Source organism: Anser anser (assembly GCF_964211835.1).
Source record: "Anser anser genome assembly, chromosome: 9".
Classification (NCBI taxonomy): Eukaryota; Metazoa; Chordata; class Aves; order Anseriformes; family Anatidae; genus Anser; species Anser anser.
The window spans coordinates 9,837,177-9,856,379 of record NC_139729.1 but is presented as its reverse complement, the minus strand read 5'-3'; the positions used below and the strand labels follow the sequence as shown (position 1 = coordinate 9,856,379).

The 19,203-nt window shown below is 46.8% G+C and overlaps 1 protein-coding gene across 7 annotated transcripts in view; it reads right to left on the bottom strand.

The window, feature by feature from the left end:
- PIK3CB (phosphatidylinositol-4,5-bisphosphate 3-kinase catalytic subunit beta) overlaps positions 1 to 19,203 on the bottom strand; it is a 109,337-nt gene that overhangs the window by 85,911 nt on the left and 4,223 nt on the right. The window contains exons 2-3 of one of the 7 annotated variants that reach the window (XM_083849300.1): positions 18,345 to 18,505; positions 16,079 to 16,185 (exon numbers count right to left, since the gene is read on the bottom strand). The gene's annotated coding sequence lies outside the window, so the exon portion shown is untranslated. Of the gene's footprint in view, positions 1 to 701; positions 2,398 to 2,441; positions 2,580 to 11,014; positions 11,255 to 11,360; positions 12,125 to 16,078; positions 16,186 to 18,344; positions 18,506 to 19,203 lie in introns of those variants that run through there. The other 6 variants (XM_083849303.1, XM_083849302.1, XM_083849304.1 and 3 more) reach the window with 6 other exon arrangements.

The window sequence follows — 19,203 nt, the reverse complement described above, 5'->3', positions numbered from 1 at the left end:
GGACGGGCACAAAGCAAAACCCATGCCAGAGCGAGCCGGTCCTGCTCAGAAAACCAGCAACGAGTTAATGATTGCTATCACAGCTACCACAGGAATGCCAGAGCTCAGTAAGAAGGGTTTTGCAGAAGGGTTTTTGAATGCTGAGCTCCTCACTGCTTTTAGCTCCCCCATAGACGTACCACCACTGGAAAGGCCAAACCAGCTGCAAAGGTCTCTGGAGAAAGTTTTGGCTCTCCACTGCTGCCTTCCTAAGAATCAGTAACTCACTGCATTTATAAATCCCGAAAGAGGTGAAATAACTTCTTTTGGTGTAAAAAGGATAAAACTTCTGATTTCTAGACTTCAAAGTACATTACTGCCAGGGCTAGGCAGACTTTAAGAAGGACCAGTGGCTTCTAGGCTTTTCGAGAAATTATTTTCAACTAAAAGAAGTTCATTTTTCAGCCAGGGTACTGAGGGCACCAAAGTTAGGTATAAGCTCTCTGTGCAGAGGAACAAGATGCCAGCACAAGTGCATTCACACTCACCTTCCCCCCCCAACCCCAAGCCACCCACCAAAAGCGTGTTCCCCTCCTCTTGCCCACAGGAACGGGGGACGACCAGCAGGCCCCCGCGCTTTCCAGCCCCCCACCCCTGCTCCCCCCCACTTCACGGCAACCTGGCCCCACGTACAAGAAAGGACAGACGCCACCCTGACATACCCCAGCATCCTCTTGCCGTAAAGCAGTGTCTGGCAGCACAGCAGCAGCCCCCAGCCCTCTCTGCACGAGCTCGGTGCAGCCGGGAGCAGGCTCCTTATCTGGCACGTGACGGAGATTACATTAGGCCAAGACTGGGTGGTGACAGCCCATACCCACTCGGCATATGGCAATGTTTACATACCTGCCTACCCAGAGCTCTGTACCCTTACTACGCAGAGTTTCGAGCAGAGGACTTTGGCGAGCCTGTTTCAGCTGCAGGGATCCACATCCCAACCCACAGCACGCTGCTAACGCGGAGCAGCGATGCCGTGCCGGTAGGAGAGAGCACGCTGCCTTTAACTACTCCATGCAACTCTGACGGCATTTCTCATGGCACCATAAGGCCGGTACAAACGCAAAGCTGTTTAAACTGAAACATCACACACATTGTGTGTCATTAAACTTGTCATTAAACTATATTTAAAAGTTTTTCTGACAAAGACAACTTCCAGTTAGGGCCAATCAGTTACAGTGCGGACTCAGGGGGTATTTCACGACAGCAAAAAGCATCAAGTATCAGCTCGATGTTAAAAACACCATCTTTGCTCCCCAGCACGGTTAACAACAGACAGACCCAGTACCTACAACAGCCACAATACAGAAAAAGAAATCTTCTCCACATTGTAAGGAAAAAAAAATCTGTTTGTGAAACAATACCTGTACACAAAAAGTGCATCCTGTGCCAATTTCTTCAAATAACATACTCAAAACAACCTCTTAAAACACTCTAAGTTAAATTATTAGAGGAAAGCACTAATGTTAACTTAAAAATGCATATTTAACCTCTAAACCTTGACTGTAATGCAAAATACTCCTGTGAGAAAAAGACTTGAATAAAGTATTAGAGAAACATGTGCTCTCATCTCTTCTAATCTAGTCGCATCTCAAATTATCATTTTTCACAGGTATGCGTGAGCTTAAAAAGAAATACACATACAGTAACAAAATGAGGCCCTGTTAGAGGATGCCGGGTTTTCTGACAAAAATGTGCCATGACACCTTGTGTCTTAATCATTTTATACAAACCTAAGAATTGTCAGTGCTCAGATAAATTATCATTTACCATAAACTTATCTTGCAAAACTGAGCTTGGTTTTCTTCTGTTGTTTTCTCCCCTTCCCCCTTGCCAACAGCTCAGGGAATAGGCATGCAGCTCTGCAGTGGGTTGGCCATATGAACTCTATTAAAAAACTGATTATTTCAAGTTGTTACAGATCAGATGATAACTTCCCTCAAAAGGAAATGAAAAGTATGAATAGACTCTAATTAGTATCTAATAAAGAAGTGGGACTGTTGCACTGTGTAAACACAATTAGAATAGTAAAGGAGGGAAACTCAAACAACGATGCTTTGTGTTTCTCATTACAACCAGTGATAACTCCTCCAGGGGCCTGCCCCTTCCAGCCCTGTAAACATGCAGAAGACTGTAATAGAGTAATATTATTTCTCCACACCCTGATAAAATATACCTGAAAGGCGTTTCTGGAGCATAGTTTAAAAGGACAACCTGGTTTTCCATTCTGCACATATTCCCTGAAACAAAACAGTTTGGAATAAACCCTTCTGGGTGAGCTCCGAAAAAATCACCCCTCCAGTAAGGTAACTCTTAGAATAACCTCCAAACGTATGTATTCAGAGAGTATGTGCAAATCGTACTGCACGTGGGTGCACCTGTGACATTACCCGCAGACTATCACAAACCTTAGCTATCCTGACGTCGTTTCTCCCAGTCTTTGCACTAAACATGAGTTCTTCTCTTCCGCCTGCGTCTTGTATCAAAGCACCAAGAAACTGCCGCAGCTGATACACAACTGGTTCACTCAGCAGCAAACAAGTGACCTGCATATTAGCAAGTAATAGCACACAAATGCATTAGCATTAGATGTAAGGCTACTAGAGTCATGAGACTAGGAACAAATGCCTGTGTAACAAATTTATTGCCAGTTCAAGTTCTTTAACAGATAATGAGACACCTAGTATCCTAACTAGCAATCTGCCTTTTTAATGCACAGAAGAACAATTTGCCTCCCATTGCAGGTCTGTATAGATTTATTCCACATACCCACACACGTAACCTTACACGTGAGCAATCCTGCGGAGCTGAACCATCTTTGCAAACCAATACGTGCTCAGCACATGCCAGGTTCTGTACATTTTGCCCTTTCCAATTCATCCCATCTGTTTATACCCTTTCCATCTAGTTGACCACAATTTTCCAAGGTTTCAAATTCACCCTTTTCCTTTCAGTTTTTCCTATCTGATGTACATTGTAATGATATTAAGACTTTTTTTTTTCTTTAAAGAAATAGCTTAACTCAATTTCTTTCCACAGCGTTTGTCCAAACTGGCTGGCTGAGCGTGACCTTTTCTAAGGTATTTGGCAGAAGCCTGTCATTTGTCAAGCTATTTTTCCAGTTTTGGTCAGTGTTACTTTTAAAACTGGTATCAAATGATTCTTGTTACATCCGATCAAAAAACACTTTCTAGCTGAGCTGACATCCTTTAGTCCAACCCATTAACACTGCAGGAGGCAAACGAAGTAGTACATGGTGGAAAAAACACACAGAAGTCTGGTTTGTGGCCAAAATTCCACCTAGACAGAGCAGTAGGCGGAGGACTACTAGGTCTCTTGAGCAGTATTTCCCAAATCTTGTTAGGAATGATTTTCTTTCCTGAGCGGAAGGTAGACACAAAGCAACAATGCTAAATGTGGGCTTGATGAGATCTGCTGAAGATGCAAAGGGACACCACCTCATTCTGCTGCCCTGACATCTCCCATAAGCCTTGTGGCCCTAGCACATGCAGAGCAAGTTGCTTATTTCTTACAGCTTTTATTAAACACCAACTGGCGTGTTGGTTCTGGATGCTAGGGTGGAATCAGGAGACCAGCTCAAATATCTTCTTATTGTTGCTGCTAAATCCTTACTGTTTTATAAGATTGAGTATGACAGGTCAGAGAGAAGAACAAAAGACTTTTATTCATGAAAAACCCTACCAGCCTTCAAAGCAAGTCATATGAGAGATATATGAATACATATTTTTATATCTTGTGCTTAAATTAGAAACAAGATTGAAAATTTTAATGTCCCTCACAAACTCATTCCATTCTCTCCACATTTTCCTGCTCATTTAAAATGACAAACTGCGTCCTTAATTTGTCCTTCCTCTTACCCCTTCTTGTCCTTTGACTCTCCGCTCTTCCCCTTCCTACCATTTCTTGACTTCACATTTACCTACAACCACAGCTGGATTCAGAGTTGCAATACGCCAAGTTCTGGCATTTGGGGAATCTGGCAATTTCCAGCTAGGAAAAGACCTTCCGTTTCTTGATTCCCCCAAGCAAGCCATAAAGAACAAGCACAAGAGAAAAATATCAACGCCACCTAAGACTGCTAAAAATCATGCTGTTACCTATCCCAACTGTTCCCAGTTTAAAGCAGAACGATCAGAGTACGCTGACAGAAGCCTGTAACAGGTGCACCTTCAGCAGTCTGGGATTAGTTTTACCATTGAGTTCTGGGAAATACCCAGAAGCCATAACTACACGACTGTGCTAGAAATCCCGAGAGGCTGGGCTGCCTTCTCAGGATGCACCTGAAATCACCAGCCGTGCTGCAGGCTCTGGCTCAGTTACTTCATCTCCGCCAGCCCGCCTCGGCCTCAATGCAATGGTAGTAACAGTGTGTTCACTCCTGGGGCTTACACTCGCTTGTACTTGAAAGGTAAAGAACATAAGACTGCCCCAAGTGTGCCCCTGCTACTTTAGCAGGGTTTCACAAACCTGTAGAACTGTGGAGAGAGAAAGAACTTGTGGCCGCCAGTCCCAGCACGGGCTGCTCCGCCACCGAGCGTGGCCTGTGAGGACAGGCTTCGCTGCGAAGCTTGGGCTTGCAAAGGCAGACACCACATGGAAAGAGACTTCTTTCTGGTTCGTGGGTAACAACAATGTGCTTCAGAACACAAGCCTAGCACATGTCCCCTGTGCTTCAGCTTGCAGGTGTCTCCTCTGCCTGGTTTGGCCCTTACAGGGTGCGTCCTCGGCCTGCTAAGGAAGGCGGACGCAGCCCCTCGCCAGCCCCTCCAGCTGCCTCAGGCAGTGCTGCAGCAGGGCCGTCATCTTCCAGCTCGCGGCTATGAGGACAAGGGGCGCACGTGTACCCAAATAGCAACATTCAACCAAATGGAACCACGCAGAAGACACAAATAATCCAGCGCTAGCCCAACAAACGGAGCACGAGGCCAGGCTCTAGCTCTCTGAGCAAGCTATATTCAAATGAACTCCATGTCAAGGTAAGATATACGTCAATTTAATGCAGTAGACACAACTGAGAAAAAATTGTCTGAGGTAAAATTCACTAGGTAAAGGCCATTTCCTCTGACTTTTTTTAACCAGACCAGAATAAGATATCTGTGTGAGGCAAAAGTGCTGGCCAATTCAACCAGCTGAACAGGGTGGAGAGGAGGGAAGAAAACAAGTAAAAATTGTCTGCACACGAATGCTTAGGGCCATCAAAACTAGGCACCTATGTTAGAAACCACATTTGCTCACTTGCAGAATTTAAGTGTCGAAGTCACCCAGGACAATTCAGTAAAACACAGAGAGCAGCTTTTGTGACTTTGAAAGAAGAAATAACGAGAACAAGAGGCAAACTTCTAACTAGATGAAACACCCTGGCTACAAGGACAACAGCCTCTAAAGGAGGCAAAGGAACTCAAAGCAGCTACTCAAACTAACAGCCATATAAATGAACTGAATTTAAACCAGACAGTTAGGTACCTCTGAATGCTACCAACTGCTTTATTGGTAGATAAAAACAAGTTTACAGCCTCGGAAGACTGCAATCTCCCTTGCCATACAGGAAAGGAAAATCGTTTCTTTTAGAGGAACTTGGAGTTGCTCAACAAAATTAATCTAACACAGGAAAACACTGCCAACACAGGTGCAACTATAATACACTGCCTGTGCAGCTGGGGAACATGAAAATGGGATTTCCGTGTTCCCATCTCACTCACCAAAGACAGAGCACAAATAATGTAAGTAACACATGCAGCTGAAGAATCTGTAAAAAACATGCAAGTAGAAAACTTGACAGGACTGCAGAAGTCACAAAGGTCAATCATAAGAAAGTTTGCTAATGTATTAATTAAGGTTTGAGCCCTTCTGAGGAAGCTGCCTTCACTGACAGCTTAGCTGCAGGGCAAGGAAGAATCATCTGGATCTGTATTTCAGAAAACAAAGTTGAGAGGACATTTTGCAGACTTTTGACGCAAGCTGTATTCCTGAAGGATAAGTGTAATGTGTACTGATAACACTGGCTTCTCTGCAATCTCTGTGTTCTCCGTAACTGGTATTTTAAAATACAGATTACATACACACTGTTACTAGCTGCAACCACACATAACAGAAGGGACATACAACAAATGGCAGAATAGACTCTTTGCTATCAAAACACTACTTGGGTTAGAAGTCAAGACAAGAAGCAGACATTCCTTTTTACTATTAACTCATCTGCAGCATTTTAATCAGAGATGCATGTGGAAAAAAGGGACATGGGCAGCTATTTGCATTGGTTCCCATTTCTGTGTTTCTAACTGGAAGCAAAAAGACTGCAGGACATGTGAAGATGACGTGCGTCATCACTGCTTGTCGGCTATGCCCTGTACTCTGCTCTGGGTGCTGAGGCAATACGTTCAGCTTAGGAGAAACAGTATTTTTCATGACAGCTTATCTCAAGTTCCACAAATCTGTCTGCATCAAAAGGACAACAGAGGGTACATTTTATGGGAAATAAAAGAAGTGCCTACACTGAGAAAAACTAGCCCAACTGGCAGCACCACAACTTTGTTTAGACTATGGAAAGCTCAGTAAGCCACTGATAAAGACGTAAGGGTCGCACTGCAAGGGTGTGATACAGAAAGGTATGCTTTCCTCAGAAGAGCAGCGCTCCTGTTGTAAAACAACCTGAGTATTTCTAACCCTATCAAGTGACCCTCTCACATCTCTTGCCCACACACAAGTGAGTAACTAAATCAACTGACTGATGAACTTCCTGTAACTACAGATACAGCATCACCCCACCCGCCCACTAAGGGAAAAGATATTTACTATTAATGAAAAACAACACTGGCTACTGGCACGTGGCTAAAAGAGAAAAGTGGAAGAGAAAGGATGAGAGGTTTGAAGGAGCTGTAGAGTATCAGAGTCCCGCAAACCTGGGAGCCTTGCGGGGGGGAAGACACTTCTTTTTCTCCTTTCCTACAGATACACGAGTAGCTCTCTAGACTATCAGCAGGCTAACTTTTCACACATACCTTCCAGTCAATATAATAGATGGGCATTCACATTCTTATGCTACTTTCTCATGAATTTGTGTTTTATTGCTCCATTTTCAGAAGCCATTGAGCCCATGGGATGCTTTAGTAGTCAATATAATACGGTACTACACAGCAAACGCATGCTTGGAAACGACCTGGAAACACATAATGGAGACAGTAAAATGAGTAAGACTAAATAGCTTTTCATTTCAACCTGGATAGGAGTTCCAGCAAGAAAATAAAATGTACTCTCAAAACAAAAAAAGCCCATCAAAACCACAAAAGCAATATTATGTTGGAGCTGTGAGTAAACTGACAAAGGAAGTTGTAGGTAGATTAGAAGTGCAGGTCGTTCTAAACATCAGTTGCATTCTCAGGCTGGCCTCTGATTCAGGCTGCTACCCTCAATATTGAAAGTTAATACTTACGAACAATGGAAAACAACTGTCCTCCTGGCCATACTGGTGAGGTTTAATTAAAGCAGATGATGAGAATCACCCTGTGATTTAACAGACACATTCTTCCTCTTAGGACAGACTGGTAAGACACAGAATTTATTGTACAGTAACTTTGCAATGTTGAGATATCATCATAATGTTTTGTTTTCTACAAGTCAAAATGAAGGCCCTGCTTCTGGTTGCTATGTTAAATTGTATTTTAAATAAAAAGCCATCCTAAAGTCCTGGCAAATTACAAGGTTTAGGTCAGTTCTATAAGGAATTTTTGTCAGCTGGAAGAGGGCTTCTACATGAAAGATTAGTAATAATGAATACCAGCCTCTTTAAAAAGTAGAAGTAATGCTTGTTGAATTTATCAACACCTGCAAGACTGGTTATGTTAATAATCCTTCACATTATGCCAAGTAGACTGAAAATAATTAATAGTTCACAAACAACCTTCCCACAGAAGTTTCAGTGCCAATGCTGTTTTTACTGATTAGAATAAATTAAAAATATAAGCCCAAATATTCAGGCCTTGAATACAACTTCCTTATACCTGAGAAACTACCATGAAAAACTTACAATAAATCTCTCACAGCATTACCCTGTCAAGGGTGATCGAGTTCCTGGATCAAAGGTCACTGGGGAATTTCAGTCTCACCATTCAGAATTCTTAATTAAAGTCCACTCTGTTCACAAAATGTAAAAGTTAATTCAATGTATGCACACAGATGTTTCAGCACTGAGCGAGCTCTGCTGAGCTTCCACAAATGCTCAGGATTCAAAGGGTGAGAACCAGCATTGTGTGATGTCTTCCAAAAAAAAAATAAAATTGGACCTTAGCTGATGTGATATTGAGGCGGTACTCATTAAATCCTAAAGGCTCTCCATCTCACTGGGCAAGCTCTTTCCTCCTCTTGTCTAAAGTAGCTGCGAAACAATGCTCAATTGGTAACATGTCTCCAGCCAGCAATAAGGAATGTCTGCAAGGACACATGATTGTGAGAAAGGATGAAGAGGAAGAGAAGGAAATCGAGAATAAAGCAAAAGATGGAAGTGAGGAAGGTCAGAAGGTTGTTTATACATTTACAACATCTCTAAAATAGAGTCACACCCCAGAGAGATGCAGGTGGCAAACTGATTTCATTAGAAAAACCACAATGGTTCAGAGACAAGGTTCATTTTTCCAAGTATCCTGTTTCCAGCACTGCTCATACCCAGCTGTTGCAGAGGAAGGCTCTCAGCCACCCTGCTTGGCTGTATTAAATGGGATTCCCACAGGACAGGCCTGAAAGGTTTTGCTGAAATTCACCACCAAACTAAAGAAATGTTACCCAAGGCAGAAAGCAAGATCTGCTATCCAGAGCATGCCAGACAAGGTCATAAAGTTTAGCACCAGCTCAGGAAATGTTTCCCCAAGAATGGCACTGTGTATGGCACACAAATGCCAATGCAACGCCCAGGTCCTAAAAAATGTTCACATCTGCCTCCACAGCATGGAAAATAAACCTGGATACTCACTGCTCTACTAGCCTAGGAACTGGGTACTGGTGTACAAGCAGCACAAGACCTACCCGGGTGTGACAGGGAGCAGCATTACCACATACGCCACGCGGGCTTCTGGAGCGGAGCACGCAGCTTTGTGCAGGGCTCCTGCTCGCGGGGAAGGAAGCGCCACACCAGGATGACGTGGCTGTGGGCGCTTCACTCATGGATGCTGTCAAAGCAAGAAGCAGGCAAGATCAACTGCATTTGTTTCTCAGCCCTCCGTGAACTTTGGATCTTGCCAGCTGCCAACCAGAGCTGCTCAAAATACCCTTCAAGACGTTTTTCTCCTAAAAATTGTGGCGTTAATCAGGAAAAAGTCTTTCCACTAAAGCACTCATTCTGCCAAGTATTTTATTTCTAAAAATACCACCAAAAACTACCACAAGATCTACTATCTCCTCTTCATTTTTTAATTTCTTTCTGCAGTGGTGCAGGTGGGCCAGGGCCCACTTTGCACCAGCCTCCTTGGTCACCACCCAGCCAAGGAGGCTGGTCTGCACTTGAGCCAAAGCCATCAGTCAAAACACTCAAAACTGAAAAATACATATACTACTAGCGTTGACAAAAGTCATATGCTTTGCTTTAAAATGTTCTGCAAAATAATCCAATTGGTGATCAGATCTATGCCTCACCACTTCCAGGGCCCCTTGAGGTTGCCTCTGCTGAAGATGAACCAGGACACCGGAGGCTCCAACAACAGAAGCCAGATCCCAAACCTGCCTGACTCTTCCCATGCTTGGGAATTGCAAGTATTTAGCCGTTGCTTCTCCATTTCTTCCCCTCTCCAACATCTCAGCTCCAATACCCATCGACCCTTATTGCCAACAGGGACTGAGCTCACCAGGAAATGTACTGCATCGCCCTGATCTCTGCATAAAATGTACAAAAGCTATTACTAGAACACGGCACGCAAACATTTAGTGTAGATTCTGACCTAAGGGCAATGTATAGCCCGTAGTGCCTCAGCAGTTTTCTGAGCTCTTTTACTGGATATGTCTGCAAGAAGTAAACCCAAGTACACGTATGCGTACGCTGTGAAGGCTCCGCTCTTATCAGACCCCTCCCAGTCCGCTCACGCTTTTAGCAGGTCACTGCCCCAAGTGACCTCCAGCACATTGCACTTGCCAATAAAACACAATAGCCTGAAACTGGAAATACCTCTGGCCTAGCGTACAACAAGACACTCTCTGATTGTGTCAGTGCTCCAAGCCAGCAGCTTAATGGGAAGGGAAAAACACGGTGATTAATTACAGCCAGAGAAAACACCTTGGTACAGCAGACAGACAACACTCATTCAGAAACTTGAGGCTACAGTTCAGGACAGCACATGTGGAAAGTATTTAAGGAAAAAAAGCTGAAATGCTGTTTAATTGGCGACCTCTCACCCACACCCCGAGCAGCCGGCTGCAGGCTGGCAGGCAGCAGGCGCGAGCCTCGGCCCCGCGTCCCCACCAGCGGCCGCTGCCAGCCTGCTGGGGCGTCAGAGTTTCCCTGGAAAACCAGCCTCTGCGGTCACGTCTTGTTGGCGCTTCACATCTTACTTTTTTTCTGGTTTCTTTCTGATGCTCCACCATCCGCCCTTCCCCAATCCCACCCGTTCTCCTCATCCCCCCCCCCCCCCCCCCGCCCCAAGTCGCACGGGAGGAGAGCCCCAAAACGCCCCCCAGGGAGGGGGCAGTCACCTCCCCGGGGATGCCGCACCAGGCGGCCGCCCAGCCGGCTTCCCCGAGCGGGCCGGGGCACCGAGATGCACCGGGGGCAGGGAGGGGACCACGCCACAGCCCGCTCACAGCGGCCAGGAGGAAGGTGAAGCGCGGCAGGGGGCCGGACCGTCCCCAGGCCGTCCCCATGCTGTCCCCGGGCTGCCCCAGCCCAGCAGCCGGAGGTGCTGCGGACCTGCCCGCAGCGCACCCGCCCCGAGGCTCTCCCCCGGCGCTTCGGGAGGCAGCGCCGAGCCCCCTGGGGCCGTACCGAGCCGGGGCAGCCGCAGCTCGGGGCCGGGGCCGGGGCCGTGGGGAGGGAAGGAGCGAAAGGCAGAAGCAACCGGCCGCATCCCTACCCGGCTCCGCTGGCGGCGGCGGCTCCCGCAGGCTCGCACCGACAGGGCGGCCCCGGCGGCACAGCCCGGCCCACCGGGGGCGGCTCGGCTCGGCTCGGCTCAGCTCGGCCCGGCCCTCCTCTCCTCCTACTCCTCCCCCTCGCAGGCCCGGCCCCGGCCCGGCCCGAGCGGCGTCTGGGCTCGGCCGGTTCCCTGCAGGGCTCCTCCGGCCCCGGGGCCGGCCGGGCGGGCAGGGTTTGCCCCCCGCGCATCTCTCACCTCACGTCGGGCCCCTCGGCACCAAGCTGCTCGTCCCGCACCTCCCGCGGGGGCCTCCAAGAACAGCCCGCCTCTGACCGTGCCCCTGCAGAGGGCCTGGGCAGCCCCCCGGGGCAAGGTCGGCCCCGTGCTCCTGCTTACGGGCTGGCACAAGCAGCGAGAGGGGTGCTCATCGGCAGGGGAGCTGAGTTAACAACAGCCTCTTACAGACTTCAGAACCTGCAGAAACGTGTAACGAGAATTTTCAGCTATATGAAGTTGAAAAAAAAAGATAAAAACGTGACAAGGCTATTTTTCAAGCCAGGTATTCCTTTAGCGCTTGGTAAGGGCAACAGCTTGCAATGAACACTAGCAACCCCGAGCCTTGTCCTGTAGCCGTGTGGGTCACACAGGGCTGTGATGGGGGCAGAGCGCCTGACACCACGGCACAAAGGCAGGCAGAGCCGCCTCCGCCAGGACCCACCTTGCCCAGCCTCTGGGGAGGGCTCGGGACATGCCACGGCCTCACCTTGCAGACCCTCAGCGCCACAGCTCTCCCCTGCGACGAGCAGAGGCTCCCTCCCCACCAGCAGAGCCCAGCTGGCAGGGGCTTCCCTGCCATTTCTGCTGGGCACAGGCTTCCCTCCCTGAGGCAGCATCAGCACAGCACCACCCAGCCCTCCCACGGGGAGAAGGGTGCCGGGGCACCCCGGCCAGGCAGCTCCCGGCTGGAGCTGCAGAGGGAATAAGGCCAGCGGTCTGTCAAGTGTTACACGGTATAAACCCACGCCACAAGGAGACACCACCTGCCCTTTGCTGCTCACTGTGAACTCTGCATCGCCCCGGCCTTTCCATGGTTACAAGCTTCTTTTCTGCAGGACAAACGGGATGAGTGACTTAATCTGGGCTAAAACGGAGCTTTTTACTGCTTTCCCCAATGTATTCGTGACCTCTCCTTAACAACTGCCTTCTTAAGGGAAAAATAATATATCCTGCTGGTTTCTTCCAGCAGCGATGAGCCAGCAATCACTTCTGTGTCTGGAAGTGGTTGTTTAATAATCTAAATACAGACACCCATCCTAACAGCTATATAAATCCAGAGCAGCTGTGATGAAAACCCTACAAGCAGCTGGGAAGGAACAACTAGGAGAAACAATTCTGTTCCAGACTTCTTGAAGTGTCTTGCACTTCAGTCTGTCTCAGAGACTTCTGGTGCTTTTGAGTTTATATCCATGGCAAAATTCATGGATTTTGACTGAGATATCTCTCCAGGACTGACTTTTGGCAGCATTTTTCCAGCACCTTTTATGGTATCTGTAGGTTAAACCATGCTTTGAAAGGACAGTGCTTTCTTTCAACACCCCTGTACGAACCAGAACAATTCACCTATACCAAGAGAACTCATGTGCCAGGTTAAAGCCAGAGTACAATCAGCAGTGAGGGTGCTGCTGGCTCTCATTTTCAGCCACATGTTCCTACGGCAGATCCTAATCCAGACTTCCCATTTCCACCTACAGGACACGGACAAGACTTCCCTGCTGCTACCCTCCTCCGTCCCTGTGCAGACGGTGCTCTCTTAGTAGGGGCTGTTCAGCAGGCACAGAGCACAGCTGTGGCACCAAAGCATGGCCTGGAAAGGTGGAAATAAGTACTCGGCTGCTGGGAGACAAGTCTGACTCGCTGTGTTGTGTTTTTTTTTTTTTCCTCTTGCCTTTGCTGTGAAGAAACCTTTGAATGTCCACTAGCACAGCTGGTTTTTTCAGGCTGCAGACAGCTCATCTGCCCAGCGTAACTCACACGCTCCTGACCACAGTTTCCTCTTGCCTCATTGTCAGTTATCAGCATATTTAGTATTCTTCTGATCTGACAATCCTATGCCTCTCCCTCACCAGTTCCAAGTATCCTTTGTATTCTCATCACTATCTATCACTGCCTTCTATTCTTCTTGCTTTTTCTTTTTACTCTCATTAGACACCTTGAGGAGGGCAATTTTCCTGGAAGGCGGCTTACTGAAATCGATCTTGCCTCATTATCTGAGCAAGGCCCCAGGAGCTATTTACATATTTTCCTGATAAGGAATGAGAATGTCCTGATGATCCTCTGAAATCGACAAGGAATTGCCTCTGTGTTGTTCAGTGTTTCTTGCTTGTCTGCACTTGCCTAATTCTCATCATGTAACAGTATTAAGTACAGTTACAATGTTGTTATAACACTGCTTGAAGGAAAAAGCAGTATCGTGCTCTTGAATTTAGGCATTGAAGAGATGTTGTCAATACCTAGTGCTTAAAGATCATGCAAATTTGGAAGGAAGAATTTTCATACAGATTTTTAGTTAATTTCTGTCTGTTAGGTTACAGCTGCATCTCATTTTTAAAGTTTTTTTTTCATGCAACCATTGAGGCAAAAAAAGTCGATTGCTTACATGTGTTTTTTTAAGGTTGACGTTTTCTTTTATGAACATAGCTCCAAAGACCTGGAATCCTGCAAGAAAACCCAACACAAGCACCCCCTCTCCCTCTCCACGTGTTACAACCAGTGCCTGGCAGCAGCACCGAGAGCTCCCCACTGCCCCAGCACAGGGTGACTGCCTGCACGGGGCTCGGGAGCGCTCGGCATTCTGCCTTCATGGGGGCAGAGAAGGCAGCAGGCTCGCAGAGCGGCAGCCCCCAGGCAGTGGGGAGAGCCAAGGCCAAGCTGTGGGCAGAGCAGGGGGTCTGAGCCACGTGGCCCTCCTGGCAGCCACGTGTCCTGGGCAGGGAAATGCAGGGCCAGTGGGCCTGTTACTCCCAAACGTTTGCCTTGCGTGAGGGGATCTTTGCCCGTATTAACGCAGCAGGTTCGTGAGCACTTCTTGCTCTGTAGTGAAGTGAGAAAGTCAGGCTGGGCTTCGGCATGACTGACAGCTGGGAGGGAACCATTTGCTGTCGGCAATGTGCAGGACCACTTATGAAAACACAAATGAAACTCTTTGATCTAGATCCTCAGATTTTGTTTTCACTGGGACCACATTCAAATCGACCTGTGCTGACAACAAACAAAACCGAAACTAAGCCAAGCCACAGCCTCCAGGGAATGAGCAAGAGCCAAGAAGAACGCAGGCTGGCTGTCCCTGCAGAGGGTGCCAGCTGCTTTCAGGGAGCACGTTATTGCTCTGGGGGGAGCTCCCCCCTTCCTGCTGATTTCATTCTTTAATTTTTCATTAGATACCCGACCTGCCATTACTTCCAAAGTGCCAAATTCAAAGTTTCATCTTACTAATGGCACTTATGGAGCCCCAGCACTTAGTAAATACCTCCAACACACCTGCTTGAAGACCCGTTTAGATTACAATATTGTAACTACAGAGTTGGTCAACGGTCTGTCCTTGACAGTCCCACTCATCCTGTCCATGGCATTCACCTGGGGCAGGCCCCTCAAATCTTACTGCAAGCAGGTTAAAGGGAGATCTTCGAATTTATGGCTCCTCTAACCATTAGAGTCAAATCCTGCTATGGGCATTTCCTGAATTTGGAAAGGCTTATCTAGATGCTATCTGAACGCAATACTGACTTAAAAGCACTACAGATACATCGTCTACAGATACATCATTAACATGAAAAACACCTACACAGATCGATCAGATGGCAAGCTTCCTGCCAAGGAGCAAATTCCACCATCCTGACCCAGATGAGCCTGTCCCTAACACAGTACTTCAAAGACTGTAAAGCAGATGCCTAGAACATACAACTCCACACGTCCTTCTGCAGCTGTACCAAATCTGTCCTCATGTGTAAAAATCCTTCTGAACGTGGGTTTTGCACAGATGCACTCATTCATTTCCTGGCAAGCTGCTCATGGAAATGGTGTGAGTTCTGTGCAGTTCTATGTGCAACACTTCATTCAACTGAACATTGCCGAGCTGTTTCCTTATCTGGCTATAGCCAACTTGAGCAGTGCTGGAAACAGAATATAAAACCGCACAGAACAGAGCATGGGTAGCTGAGGTAGCGGGGAGGCATCCTCCGTTACAGATGCAGGATAGCACCCACCCTCAAGGTCTCTCTGTCAGCAAGGTTGACAAAAGTGTTTCTGGGCGCTGGCACTGCTGGAAGGCACGTGCTCACTTCCTGCCTATGCGAAAAGGAAGGGCTGGCTTAAGGAAGCCCTAGAAGCTGGCCTTAACCCCCAGCATCAACTGCTCAAGCTGCTCCCTCTGAACAGGAGCTGGGGTGCAAGCCCCAAGGCTAGGGTAGCCCAGCTGCCCACTTGGGTACCCTGGGAAACACGCAGCAGGGCCATGAGAGACACATGGGCTGTGTGGCTCCTAGGCAGGTTGCAAGTACTGAGGAAAGTGATGTTCCGATGCACTAGGTACCGCACGTCATAAATAATCACCCCTGTATCACGGACCTCGCAGGCTGAAAGGAAGACGTGCGCTCAGAGCCCCAGCCATTAACAGCCTTGACCTTGACAGGGTCCTGAAAACAGGGCTGCAGAGGAACTAAGCAGCAGAACATTTGCAAGTAGCTGCATTCAAGCAGAAAGACAACCCTCCGGCATGTCCAACACAGGACAGCCTACTGCTGCACAATTCTGCCACGCTGCGCAGCCAAGCGCGGTACCTCTGGGAGGGCAGCTCATGCAGGGCTGTCTAGTGCAGCCGCTCACCTCTCCCTGACCCTGCGGCTCAGTCAAGCAGCACGGGGAATTTGAAAACACTCTGTGCTTGTGCTGCTGAAAGAGCCAGCCGGCTTACTCACCTGTGAGCTTCCTGTGCACGGCGCCCAGGCTGTTCCACCATCAGCAGTTTTGTGATGTAAAATGGCACTCATCCTGACAGATGCTAACAAGGTGGGATTTTTCCCCCCTGCAAAAACAAAAGGACGCTCGTGGGGTTTCCTTTAACACAGTCATTGCCTGCAAAGTCACTGTAATGCTTTCTATATTCCCTGGGATGTTTTTCCACTTGTTCGTTATAAGATCTAGCAACTGCTACAAAATAGCAAGGATTTTAATAACAGCATTACACATTAAGGATGGCTTTAATTACGTATACAATATCTATGTAAATGCCAGATAGCATCTTCCGCATGAAAGGCAGGGTTGGTTTGTTTGCCTCTTATCCTCACAGTATGGAATCTTATTGCTCCTTATGATGTAATATTCACTTGGTTAGACTTAATTATGTAGGCTAGTAATTAAATTAACCTTGCTTAAATTAAAGAGGAAAAAACTGTATCAAAGCATTTCTATCATGGTGGCTCCTAAAATATCTCCATCAGGACCAGATCCCCATTGTTCACGGAGCTGTAAAAAAGACACACAGGAAAAACAGGTCCAGGCAACGCCATGTGCCTGATAATGAGAGGAAGGCACTGATGAATGACATGTGCCCAGCAGCTCTGGAAATGAAGTGCAGGTGCCTGTTTAGGTACCCAAAAGCAAAGTTGTTCTCAATGAGATACCAGTCTGAAAACCTTGGCCTGAGCATCATGCCCAGCATTACACCATAACTGACTTAGTGCAGCTCTTTCACACGTTTTGTTTAGCAGTTTCAACCTGTTTGAATAAATCCCCAAAAAGTAAGTTCATAGCGACAATGCTCCCATGAAATCCAAGTCACAGAGAAGTGAGGTAGCTTAGCCAAGGTCATGGCTAACTCTGTGGTTTACCCTTAACTGTTCTGCTGTCATAACTGCACTAAGCAGTCATTAGACTCCTGTTTGAGCACAGGTAAACAGATCAGGCCCTTGCTGAGTCACTGGCACAGTCAGAAGAACTCCAACATCCTGCCGTGAATAGCGATGCTTAAGGCACAAGCCAAAAGGGAATGGAAGTCTTCAGCTTCTCTACAGAAACAGCTTCCACTAACGTAGTCTGGCCAGCCAGGCTTGACTATGTGGTTTGAGTGAGAAAACAAATGTTACCTCCAGATTAAACACAGAAGTCACAGAATAAAACTGTTTGCATGATTATGACTACTCCAGAGTACTGCACAAATAAGGTACGTCACAGGCACACTGGAGAGACAAAACCAATCCCACAGACTTCCAGGACGAGGGTTCCCAACACAGCTTCAGCTTAGTCCTCCTCTATACACACAGCATGGCACAGTCTTGATTTCTTATTTCCCCTGCGTAAACCGATCAGTAAAGCTTGATCCCAAACTCTCCCTTGTAACTCTCAGGAAGAGGTTGCTCCCAGACTCTCTCCTCCAGCTGAGCAACAAGGGAAACATTCAGTGTGGGCCAGGAGAACACAATCTGGCAGCGAGTTACACAAGCGTTTGCTGAGACAGCACTGGAATGTCAGCAAACAGGATCTTTGGGTCTAACCCCAGCTCTGGAGGCAGCAAGCAGCTTAAGTCATCATAAACACGAGGCCCAATCACACCAGCAGGTAGATTTGTTTTGAAAAGCAGATGAACCTCACTGCTTTAAGAACCATAGTTCTGTTCCCAGCTCCGCATGCAGCCCACTTGCTAGATTATCTATAAAATAAGCGAATGGCCTCGGCCTCCCTGCAGGAAGGATAACTGACTTTTAGAAGTACAGACGCCAACAGGAGCAGTGGAGCATGTGGGACTCTGTGGACTTCTGGGCATTGGTAAACAGTATTATGAAGGTATCTCACTTCCCACTTTGTACTCTTTCTGTGGGCAGTTAGAAGACCTGTTAAATATGTCAGAGCCACATAAAATGCATAGCACTTGCGAGCTTTGACCTGGTGGCCCATAAGGCGATGGTCACGTCTAAGACACAGACCAATCCAAAAGGAAACCATGAAGATCCTACCCAGACCATAAAGGACTGCAGGACTGGTCCCAATTATTTGTTTATTCTGTCATGTTTTAAGTTGGAGAAAAAATAAATTACAGTAATAACAATCAAAGCTTTTGAATTCTCTGTGTATAGCTATTCTCTTATATCTGTGCACTGCATGTGCTTGTTGATGCCAATGCCCTGTAACTGAACGCCACTGCCGTCTGTCACACACAAGTCCTCATTATGTTGCATAACAAATTACCTTTGTTGCCCAAGAGAATGGCACAGTGGATTTTGTTGTTGCCTCGCATAAACTTTAGTCCTGAGAATTCCACTTTGCACTGACGCATCGCTTCTGTCTGATGAGTGCTTTATTTCTGTTGTTAAGCAGCAAGCTTCATGATACACAGGCAGTCACAGATCCTGAAAAACAAGTTTAGAGATACATAAATACAGCACCATTATGTCTGCAAAACAATCGGCCACGTGGATTCTGACTGCTGCCATAATGCTGGGTTTAGAGGCTGCAGCTACACGTCCTGGGAGACAGCTCCTCTGCGTATTCATGGCTATTGTCATCCGATGTTTTCGTTGGCAAGCAAAAACAGTACCGTAAAGAAACAAAGAAAGTGGCAGAACAGCAACGTAATTTTAAACCAAAGATTTCATGGCATTTGCATTTTAGTGTTATACTACTGCTTTTTTGTGAATTCATCCAACTGCACTACATTATCTATTGTTTTCAGTGTTTAGTTACTGTTTAACTGAACAGGATTAATTAAATACCTCATCTATTAAACAACAAAGCATGAAAAACCTTTACAAATTCATCTACATGATTACGAAATATTAAACCTCACTAGATGTTTCTTCTGAGTCTTCTTTATTTATGTTCAGCACACATTTCAGAGGGAAAAAAAAACATTTATTGCCAGGCTTCAAACAGTGTTCCCTTTCTTAAAACATTTTGGTTGGCAGGTTTTTCTATTGGCCTATGACCAATGCTCTGTATAAGTGGAAAAATAGTGGTGATATCTACAAGCCATATTTTGCTACATCTTATAAGGAGTAATGCTATCTTATTTTCATATGTGCTGGCTGTACACTCTGCTCAGGGCACT